The sequence below is a fragment of the Triticum urartu genome, chromosome 2A (genome assembly GCF_056163025.1).
Source record: "Triticum urartu cultivar PI428250 chromosome 2A, HENAU_Tu73, whole genome shotgun sequence".
In the NCBI taxonomy this organism is placed as follows: Eukaryota; Viridiplantae; Streptophyta; class Magnoliopsida; order Poales; family Poaceae; genus Triticum; species Triticum urartu.
Window position 1 is genome coordinate 370,546,399 of NC_141874.1, and position 10,925 is coordinate 370,557,323.

The following is a 10,925-nucleotide window of genomic DNA, read 5'->3' on the forward strand; positions in this document are numbered from 1 at the left end:
CCAAAACTAGGGTCGAGGGTCAGGAACGAGGGTCAAGGATCGCCGGTCACTGAGGGGTCGAGGGTCGAGGATCGCTGGTCGCCGAGGGGATAGATGGTGGAGCCAGTGTGTAACACCCCGGATGTAAATTACCATATTTGTACTTCAACTCTTGCCATTTTCGGCTCTAAGTTATGATATTCCCTCGTGGTTGGGATTTGTCTCCGTTTTGCATTTCGTCCATATCATGCATTGCATATCATGTCATCATGTGCATGTCTTTTGCATACGTGTTCGTCTCATGCATCCGAGCTTTTTCCCCGTTTTGCGATCCGACATTCCTATGTCCTCCGGCGTCCCCCTTTTGTATCTTTTCATGAGCGGGTGCTAAACATTCTCGGAATGGACTGTGATTTGCCAAGCGGCCCTGGTATACCACCGGTAGACCGCCTGTCAAGTTTCGTGCCATTTGGAGTCCGTTTGATACTCCAACGGTTAACCGGGGAACCGTAAAGGCCTCGTGTGTGATTGCAGCCCAACACTCCTCCAAAGTGGCCCAAAACCCATCCAAACCCCCTCCATACTCTCGGTCGTTCGATCACGATCGTGTGGCCGAAAACCGCACCTCATTTGGACTCTCCTAGCTCCCTCTAACTATAAATAGGTGCTCCCCTCCGAAATCCCGCAGTCCAAAACCCTAGAATCCCCCTCCGCGCCGCCGGACACGTCCGGGCGACGCCAGACAAAACGCGCCGCCGCCCCGAGCCACTCAGAGAGCGCCATGTGGCCCAACCGCCCCAGCGCCGCCGGCCCGCCGCGGGCCCCCAAGGCCCGGTCGTCCTCGCCGCCGCCTCTCCTCCCGCCGCGCGCCGCCCCGTGCATTTCGCCGCTCGCGCCGCCGCCGCACTTCCTTGCCGGCCGCCGCTCCACGCCCTCGCCAGCAGCCCGCCACCTCGGCGTCCACGCGGGAGCCCCCGCCTCGATGCCGCAGTCACCGGTCGCCGCCCCGCTACTCCAGTCGACCACCTCACCGGCGAAACCCCTCCTTCCACTCCGGCCGGATCCACTGCTCCGCCGTCTCCCGCCACCAACTCCGGCGACTTTCCCGATGAACCTCGGCTTCCGCGTGCCAGATCTGGATCGGGAGAACCCTAGGGTTGACTTTGAATTTCCTTTAAGTCATTTTATATTGCATTTTCAACCCATATTCATTGCATCATAACTCTGTGCCCGTAGCTCCGTTTTGGGCGTGCAATATATCAAAATGTTCATCAGGATGTGTTCTTTATTTTTTTCCATTTGCCATGCTTGTTTGAGTCCATCTTGATGCCCAAATTGTTGATGCAAGAGCGCTATAAAATGTTAGGTGCTGATTCTTAACAGATCTTGAGCATTTGTCATTTTTTCCATGATTATTGTGTGCTGCATATGGGCATGAGCTCTACATGTGTTTTGGGCTATGCCATGCCATATTTACAGGGGTGTATGCCATGTTTTTTTGTGATCAATGTGGTGACTAGAACATGCATGCCAAGTAGCTCTCGTAATATTGCCGATTTCAAGGACTTAGATTTTCACTAAGTCATTTCCCTGCTGTTATTTTTCTGTCATGTATTCATGTTGCTACAGTGAGATCCATGCTTTTTTGAGTATGTTCAGTAAGGATGATTTGGACATATGGTTGTGCTCTATCCATACATGCCCCTTTTTGCATTATGGAGTGCCGTAGCATGACTCATTCTTGCTCTACTTTTGCTATAAAATGTTCCTGACATACTGTTTACGTGTTAATCAATTTTGCCAAGGTTGTTGTAGTTGATCCATGCATGCTATGAACTTGTTATTGCTTTGCTTGGCTTCATGATCATGTCTTATTGCTGGTAGTATGCTTAGTTTATCATGCAATGCCTTGTGTTGAGTGCATCGAGCTTGCAAAGAGGCCTTCCTAACTCTGTTTTTTGCCATGTCCAGTTTTCTGCTAAGTCTGAATCTGTTAACGGAAGTTGCTATGTTTACATGGGTGCCATCATATTTTCTGTGTCCTTTTGGCTTATGGTCAGTAAGGTTATTTTGTTATATGCTTTGAGTAGATTCATGCCATGCCTTGTTTTGCTATGTTCTGTTCCTGTAGCATGTTGATAGCTTGCTCTAAACATCTCTTGTGATGCTGATATCTTTTGCACTTTTGCCATGCTTGTTTGAACCTGCTATTGTATGATTTAGTCGTAGCTCAGTGTTCATCTTTTGTCAAGCATCTTGAGTATATCACTGCCATGTGCTTTGTTGTTATGGAGTGCAGTAGCTTAGTTTCTTGTTGCATTCTAGATGGGATGGTGCTGTTTATCGCAGAATTGTGCCATTATTGTTTTGCTTGCCATTTGCAAACCGTGCATCCGTTTCTGGCAATCTTTATATCGATTTCGACCGAAATCAACTCATCTTTCCAGAGGCACTCTTGGTTTGCCAAGTTGAGGCCTGGTTCAATCTTTTCCTTCTGGAGCTCGCATATGCATTGCATATCACATTCCGCATATCATGCCATGTTTTGCATCATGTTGCTTGCGCATTGCACCGTGGTTGATTGTGGTTTCCTTTACTTGTGTTCTTGCCTTGGGTAGAGCTGGGAGACGAGTTTGTGATCGAGGAACCCGTTGAGTACGCTTACAAGGATCAAGCTTATGTCAACTCGGAGAACTTTGCACGCAAGATGACCATACCCTCGAAATCACTTCTATCTTTGCTTGCTAGCTGTTCGCTATATTGCTATGCCGCGATACCTACCACTTTCTATATCATGCCTCCCATATTGCCATGCCAAGCCTCTAACCCACCTTACCTAGCAAACCGTTGTTTGGCTACGTTACCGCTTTGCTCAGCCCCTCTTATAGCGTTGCTAGTTGCAGGTGAAGGTGGAGTTTGTTCCTTGTTGGAACATGATTACCGTTGGTAAAGGGTGGAAGGCTCGGCCTTATGCCTAGTGTTTTGTTCCACTCTTGCCGCCCTAGTTTCCGTCATACCGGTGTTATGTTCCTTGATTTTGCGTTCCTTACGCGGTTGGGTTATAATGGGAACCCCTTGATAGTTCGCCTTGAATAAAACTCCTCCAGCAAGGCCTGACCTTGGTTTTACCATTTGCCACCTAAGCCTTTTTCCCTTGGGTTCCGCGGACTCAAGGGTCATCTTTATTTTAAACCCCCGGGCCAGTGCTCCTCGGAGTGTTGGTCCAAACTAGAGCACCGTGCGGGGCCGTCCCTTGGCAACTTGGGTTACGTTGGCTCCCGTATGCTTAGCTTATCCGGTGTGCCCTGAGAATGAGGTATGTGCAGCTCCTATCGGGATTTGTCGGCACAACGGGTGGTCTTGCTGGTCTTGTTATACCATTGTCGAAATGTCTTGTAACCGGGATTCCGAGTCTGATCGGGTCCTCCTGGGAGAAGGAATATCCTTCATTGACCGTGACAGCTTGTGATGGGCTAAGTTGGGACACCCCTGCAAGGTTTTGAACTTTCGAAATCCGTGCCCGTGGTTATGGGCAGATGGGAATTTGTTAATATCCGGTTGTAGAAAACTTGACACTTAACTTAATTAAAATGAATCAAGCGCGTGTGTAGCCGTGATGGTCTCTTTTCGGTGGAGTCTGGGAAGAGAACATGGTCTCGTGTTGTGCTTGAAACATAAGTAGTTTCAGGATCATTCCTTGATCACTATAGCTTCTCGACCATGCTTTGCTTCTCTTCTCGCTCTCATTTGCGTAAGTTAGCCACATATATGCTAGAGCTTGCCGCAGCTCCACGTCACTACCCTTTCCTACCCATAAACTTAAATAGTCTTGACCGCGAGGGTGTGAAATTGCTGAGTCCCCGTGACTCACAGATTACTTCCAAAACCAGATGCAGGTGCCGACGATGCCAGTGCAGGGGGCGCGACCGAACTCAAGTGGGAGTTCGATGAGGATTCAGGACGTTACTATGTTTCCTTTCCGGATGATCAGTAGAGGAGCCCAGTTGGGGCGATCGGGGATCTATGCATTTGGGGTTGTCTTTATTTTGGTTCCGTAGTTGGACCTTGATTGGATTTTGGATGATGTAATGCTATATTTATGTATTGTGTGAAGTGGCGATTGTAAGCCAAGTCTTTATCTCTTTCTTATTCAGTACATGGGATGTGTAAAGATTACCCCTCTTGCGACATGCCTACTATGCGGTTATGCCTCTAAGTCGTGCTCCGATACGTGGGAGATATAGCCGCATTGTGGGTGTTACAAGTTGGTAATCAGAGCCTTCCCCGACTTAGGAGCCCCCTGCTTGATTGAATCACTGGCATTGTTGAGTCTAGAAAAATGTTTTGAGTCTTATAGGATTATATATATATATATCGGACAGTAGGATTCTTTTTACTCCTCAGTCCCTTCGTCGCTCTGGTGAGGCCTCCTAACGTAGAGTTTTGACTCTTCTCTTCTCAAATTTCACTAAAAAAATTAGGATCACACGGGTATCTTGGAATCGTTCTGATGGTTTTGTGACGAGAACATTGTTCTTGGTGCCTCCTGACATTTAGGGGTTGTGGCAGTGTCCCGGGGAGTTGAGCTCCGAGGTGTTGTCGTCACAATTTTATCGTTGCAGTTCTGGAATACCTGAGTTTCGCCGACATCGAAAATCTCCTTTATGCAGTTGTTGGTGAGATAACCTCGACGCCACCCAGTACTGGGGCGGGAGTTCGGGAGTATTGCCATAACTCGTATAACGGATGTTTTTCGATGGTTGAGGTAAATGATTTCCGAAGATTTCTTGGTTATGTGTTGAAGGATGGATACAGCTGGATGTAGGATTTGCTAGTTTTGGGTAAGATATTATGCTTCCCCTGTATCCCCAACACCTGATTGCATAACTAGAAAGTTTTGGGAGTTTCATAGGTGGGAATTCATGTAGCTCTAGTATTTCTTTCCGCAGATATTTGGTTTGTGATTGGGTAATCCTTACCAATTATTTGTTCATATCCGTACCTTGTTGCTTTATTCACCTATCTCTATCTAAGTGGCTTCTCAATTTATGGAAGTGTGATGATTTACTTTGGAATTCATTCGTTCATTCTTGTTCGAATGTTAAGGCTATATGTTGCAATTTCAATCGATTGATTCAGCTTGAATATATGTCTGTCAAGATGCTAACGGATGTCAACCTCTTCAGGACGGCTCCTCCAATGCGTCAGAATCCAGAACCTCCGCCACCACCTCCACCTCCGGAGGCATGGCAAGCTGTCATGGCCGCCACCAACGCCAACACGCAGATGCTTTTGCAACTCTTGCAAGAGCGCAACCAAGGAAATAAAGGCCAAGGCAACAATCAAGCTCAGTTTGCTACCCTCAACCAGTTCCTCGCAAACCAGCCGAAGTCCTTCAGTAACTGTGTCGAGGCCACAGACACTGACGATTGGCTCGTGGATATCTACAAACATTTTGAGTGTAGCAACGTCGGGCCTGAGGACTTTGTCAAGTTTGCTTCGTTCCAACTCAAAGACCAAGCTGCTGAGTGGTATCAACAATACAAAGATTCCAGAGGAGGTCGTGTGATTACCTAGGATGATTTCCGCCGAGACTTCAAAGCTCACCACATTCCTCAAAGTGTTGCTGAGAGTAAGCGTGAGGAGTTCCGCAATCTGAAGCAAGGCAGTATGTCTGTTTACCAATACAACATCCTGTTCCAGAGGCTCGCTCGCTTCACCAAACAAGACGTCACTGATGAGAAGAGCATGATTTATCAATTCAGAGGTGGCCTCAGAGAAGATCTGCAATTAGCTCTTGTGCTTTTTGAGCCGACCAAGTATGATGAATTCTACAACATGGCACTAAAGCAAGAGGATGCTCAGCTCAAGTGTGATGCATCTAAGAAGAGACTCAGGGATGCAACTCCTTCTTCTTATTCAACTCAAGTGGCAGCTAAGCAGCAAAAGTTCTGGTTGCCTCCTTCTCCTGCGTTCCGTCAGCCTTATCAGCAGAAGAGTAAAGGTGGCAATGGATCTTCCCACCCACCCAACCCAGGCTATCAAAACAAAGCTTCGTCTCATGCTCCAAGGTTAAGTGCTCCGTATCACCGTCCGCTCTCAGAGGTTACATGCAACAAGTGTCAGCAGAAAGGGCACTATGCAAACAAATGCTTCAACCAGAGGCGCCTTCCGCCTCCTCCTCCTGTGAGATCTTCCAGCAATGCAGTGGTCAAGCATAATCCCAGGTTTGCAAAGGTCAACATGATGAACACATCTCAGGCAGAGGACTCTTCAGAAGTGATCATGGGTAACTTTCCAGTTAACTCTACAACTGCAAAAGTCCTTTTTGATACTGGTGCATCGCATTGTTTCATGTCAAGATCATTTGTTTCAAAGCATGAATTCGTTTCGGAAATGTTGAGTAAACCCACGGGAGTGGTTTCTCCGGCCAAGTCTATGAGGGCTACCACGATGATCCCAAATGTTTCTATCGAGATGGGTGATTATAGATTTCTGTCTTCTCCAATGGTCCTTGGTGACTCGGATATTGATCTAATTCTCGGCATGGACTGGCTTTCTAAGCACAAGGCTCAGCTTGATTGTGCTGCTAGGCAGATTCAATTGACACACTCATTTGAGGATGTGATCATCTATGCCGCTCGTGATGATACCATTCAACTGTTTTCTCTCAATGAGAGGGGCGAGTTGAATGCCATCTCTCAGATTCCAGTCATTTGTGAATATCAAGACGTCTTTCCAGAAGAGCTTCCAGGAATGCCTCCTCACCGGCCAGTTGAATTCATCATTGATCTTGAGCCTTGCACGGAACATGTTTGCAAACGTCCTTACAAGCTTGGACCAGAAGAGTTGAAGGAGCTGAAGAAACAACTTGATGAACAAGAGCGTATGGGTCTGATCCGACCGAGTTCTTCTCCATGGGGTTGTGGTGTTCTTTTTGTCAAGAAGAAAGATGGCACGGACCAACTCTGCGTCGACTACTGTCCATTGAACAAGAAGACCATAAAGAAAAAGTACCCACTTCCCAACATCAATGAGCTTTTCAAACAACTCAAAGGTGCTCAAGTATTCTCCAAGCTTGACCTCCGTACGGGTTATCATCAGATTCGCATTCGTGAACAAGATATCCCCAAGACAGCATTCAGAACAAGATATGGTTCTTATGAATATACTGTCATGTCTTTTGGCCTTGTCAATGCTCCTCCAACATTCTCTCGCATGATGAACTTCATCTTCAACCCTTACACAAATGATTTCGTCTTGGTGTATCTCGATGATATTTTGGTCTTTTCCAAGAACAAAGAGGATCATGCCAAGCACTTGAGATTGGTGCTGGACAAACTCAGAGAACATCAATTCTATGCGAAGTTTTCAAAGTGCGAGTTTTGGCTCGATGAGGTTCTCTACCTTGGGCATATCATCTCAGCCAAGGGCATAGCTGTTAATCCTGAGAAGGTGTCTGCAATTGTGAATTGGGAACCGCCTCAGAATGTCAAGCAGCTCCGCGGTTTCCCTGGGCTTGCAAGCTATTGTCGAAGATTCGTTGAGAATTTCTCTAAGACCGCAAAGCCTCTTTCCAACCTCCTCCAGAAGCATGTGAAGTATGTCTGGACGCCTGAATGTGGCGTGGCTTTCAACACCCTGAAAGATAAGTTAGTCACAACTCCAGTTCTGACTCATCCTAATAAATCCAAACCATTCGAGGTTTTCTGTGATGCTTCCCTGCAAGGTCTCGGTGCTGTGTTAATGCAAGAGAAGAAAGTTGTGGCCTATACCTCTCGCCAGTTGAAGCCCAATGAAAAGAACTACCCCACTCATGATCTCTAGTTGGCGGCAGTTGTCCATGCTCTTTTAACATGGAGACATCTCTTGTTGGGAAGGAAAGTGGACATTTTCACTGATCATAAGAGCCTCAAGTACATCTTCACCCAACCCAACCTCAACCTCAGGCAGAGTCGTTGGGTTGAAATGATTCAAGAGTATAATCCAGGCAAGGCCAATGTCATTGCAGATGCGTTGAGCAAGAAGGCTTACTCCAATAGTTTGATTCTCAAGCCCTTCCAACCGGATCTTTGTGAAGCTTTCCGCAAACTTAATCTCCAAGTTGTTCCTCAAGGATTTCTTGCCAACCTCCAAGTCTCTCCTACTTTGGAAGATTAAATTCGTGAGGCACAACTTCTTGATGCCATGGTGAAGAAGGTCAAGAATGGGATTGCCAAGAGCGAACCCACGTACAAGTGCTATCGCCTTGATGACAAAGATACTATATTCTTCGAGGATCAAACTGTGGTTCCTAAGGGTGATCTACGTAAAGTCATTATGAACGAGGCTCACAATTCACTCCTATCTATTCATCCTGGAAGTACAAAGATGTACCATGACCTCAAGCAGTCGTATTGGTGGACTCGAATGAAGCGATAAATTGCTCAGTTCGTAAATGAATGTGATCTCTACAGAAGAGTGAAAGTAGAACACCAACGACCAGCTGGTCTCCTCCAACCTCTTGCCATTCCAGAATGGAAGTTTAACCATATTGAGATGGACTTCGTAACTGGTTATCCCAAGTCCAAGCATGGAAATGATTCTATCTTTGTTGTCATCGACAAGCTCACTAAAGTGGCTCATTTTCTTCCTATCAAAGAATCTATCACAGCAGCTCAGTTGGCAAAGCTATATACCTCCAGGATTGTCTCCTTGCATGGCATTCCGCAATTGATATCTTCAGATCGTGGAAGCATCTTTACTTCTAAGTTCTGGGATTCTTTTCAGAAGGCCATGGGCACCAACATTCGTTTCAGCACAGCCTTTCATCCCCAAACTAGTGGACAAGTCGAGCGAGTAAATCAAATTCTTGAAGATATGCTCAGGGCTTGTGTCATTTCTTTCGGTATGAAGTGGGAAGATTGTCTTCCATATGCCGAGGTCTCCTACAACAACAGCTTCCAAGTGAGTTCGGGCAAGGCCCCATTCGAGATTCTCTATGGAAGAAAGTGTCGTACTCCTCTTAACTGGTCAGAGACTGGTGAATGCCAACTTCTTGGAAATGACTTAATCACAGAAGCTGAAGAAATGTGCAAAGTCATCCGTGAAAATCTCAAAGCAGCGCAATCGCGTCAGAAGAGTTACTATGATAGCAAGCATCATGACTTGGCTTTCGAGATCGGAGACCATGTCTACCTCCGCGTCTCTCCAATGAAAGGTACTCGTCGCTTCGGTATCAAAGGGAAGCTTGCCCCTAGATACGTGGGTCCTTTCAAGATCATTGGCAAAAGAGGCGACCTCGCCTATCAACTTGAGCTTTCGTCCAACTTTGCAAATGTGCACGATGTGTTTCACGTGTCATAGCTTCGCATGTGTTTTAAGACTCCTGACCGCACCATCAAGTTCGAAGAGATTGAACTTCAAGAAGACATGTCTTATCATCAGCATCCCGTTGCTATTCTTGAAGAAACCGAGCGCAAGACTCACAACCAGAAAGCCCAAGAGCTTGCCGGCTGGCACTCCAAATACACACTTGGCCGGGTTAAGCATCATCTTGTAAACCCGAAGATTATCAAGAGTCTCTTTCAGGTCTGTGACCAAGGTTTCCTCTTCCCTGGACTTCACTACTATATCATCCACATAGGCATGAACATTGCGCCCAATTTGATCATGAAGACAATTCTGCACACACCGTTGGTAAGTCGCCTGAGCACTCTTGAGCCCAAAAGGCATAGAAACATAGCAGAAAGCCCCAAAAGGTGTTATAAACGTTGTTTTCTCTTGATCCTTGACTGCCATCTTAATCTGATGATACCTGGAGTAAGCATCTAAGAAACTCAATCGTGCGCAACCCGCCGTAGCATCAATGATCTGATCAATACGGGGAAGAGCAAAAGGATCAGCCGGACATGCCTTGTTTAAATCTGTGTAATCCACACACATACACCAGGTGCCATTCTTTTTGAGCACGAGCACCGGTTTAGCTAACCATTCTGGACGAAAAACCTCCACAATGAACCCGGCCGCCAAGAGCCGGGCCACCTCTTCTCCAATGGCCTTGCACCTTTCTTCATTGAACCGCCGAAGAAACTGTCTGACAGGTTTGAACTTTGGATCGATATTAAGCGTGTGCTCAGCGAGTTCCCTCGGGACACCCGGCATGTCTAAAGGTTTCCATGCAAAGATGTCCCGGTTCTCACGGATGAACTCGATGAACGCGCTTTCCTATTTCGGATCCAAGTTTGCGCTGATGACGAACTGCTTGGATGAATCGCCAGGCACAAAGTCAACCACCTTAGTGTCATTAGCTAATTTGAACTTTAACTCTGTCTCATGCTCTTTTGTTGGTTTCTTTAATGACGTCATGTCCGCCGGGTCAACGTGATCCTTGTAGAATTTCAACTCCTCTGTTGCACAAACAGATTCAGCATAGTCAGCATCACCTTCTTCACATTCCAAGGCTATCTTCCGGCTCCCATGGACTGTAATGGTGCCCTTGTGACCCGGCATTTTGAGCTGCAAATATACGTAACACAGCCGAGCCATGAACTTGGCATAAGCCGGCCGCCCAAACAGAGCATGATATGGGCTTTTGATTTTAACCACTTCAAAGGTTAATTTTTCTGCTCTGGAGACATATTCATCTCCAAAGGCTACTTCCAGCTCGATCTTACCAACTGGGTATGCCGACTTACCAGGCACCACACCATGAAAAACAGTGTTGGATTCTTTAAGATTTTTGTCCGTCAATCCCATCCGACGAAACGTCTCATAGTAAAGGATGTTGATGCTGCTGCCTCCATCCATGAGTACCTTAGTAAACTTGTACCCACCAACCTGAGGTGCCACTACTAATGCCAAGTGACCCAGATTATCAACCCGGGGTGGGTGATCCTCTCTGCTCCACACAATGGGCTGCTCCGACCAACGTAAATAACGTGGAACTGCCGGCTCAACGGCATTGA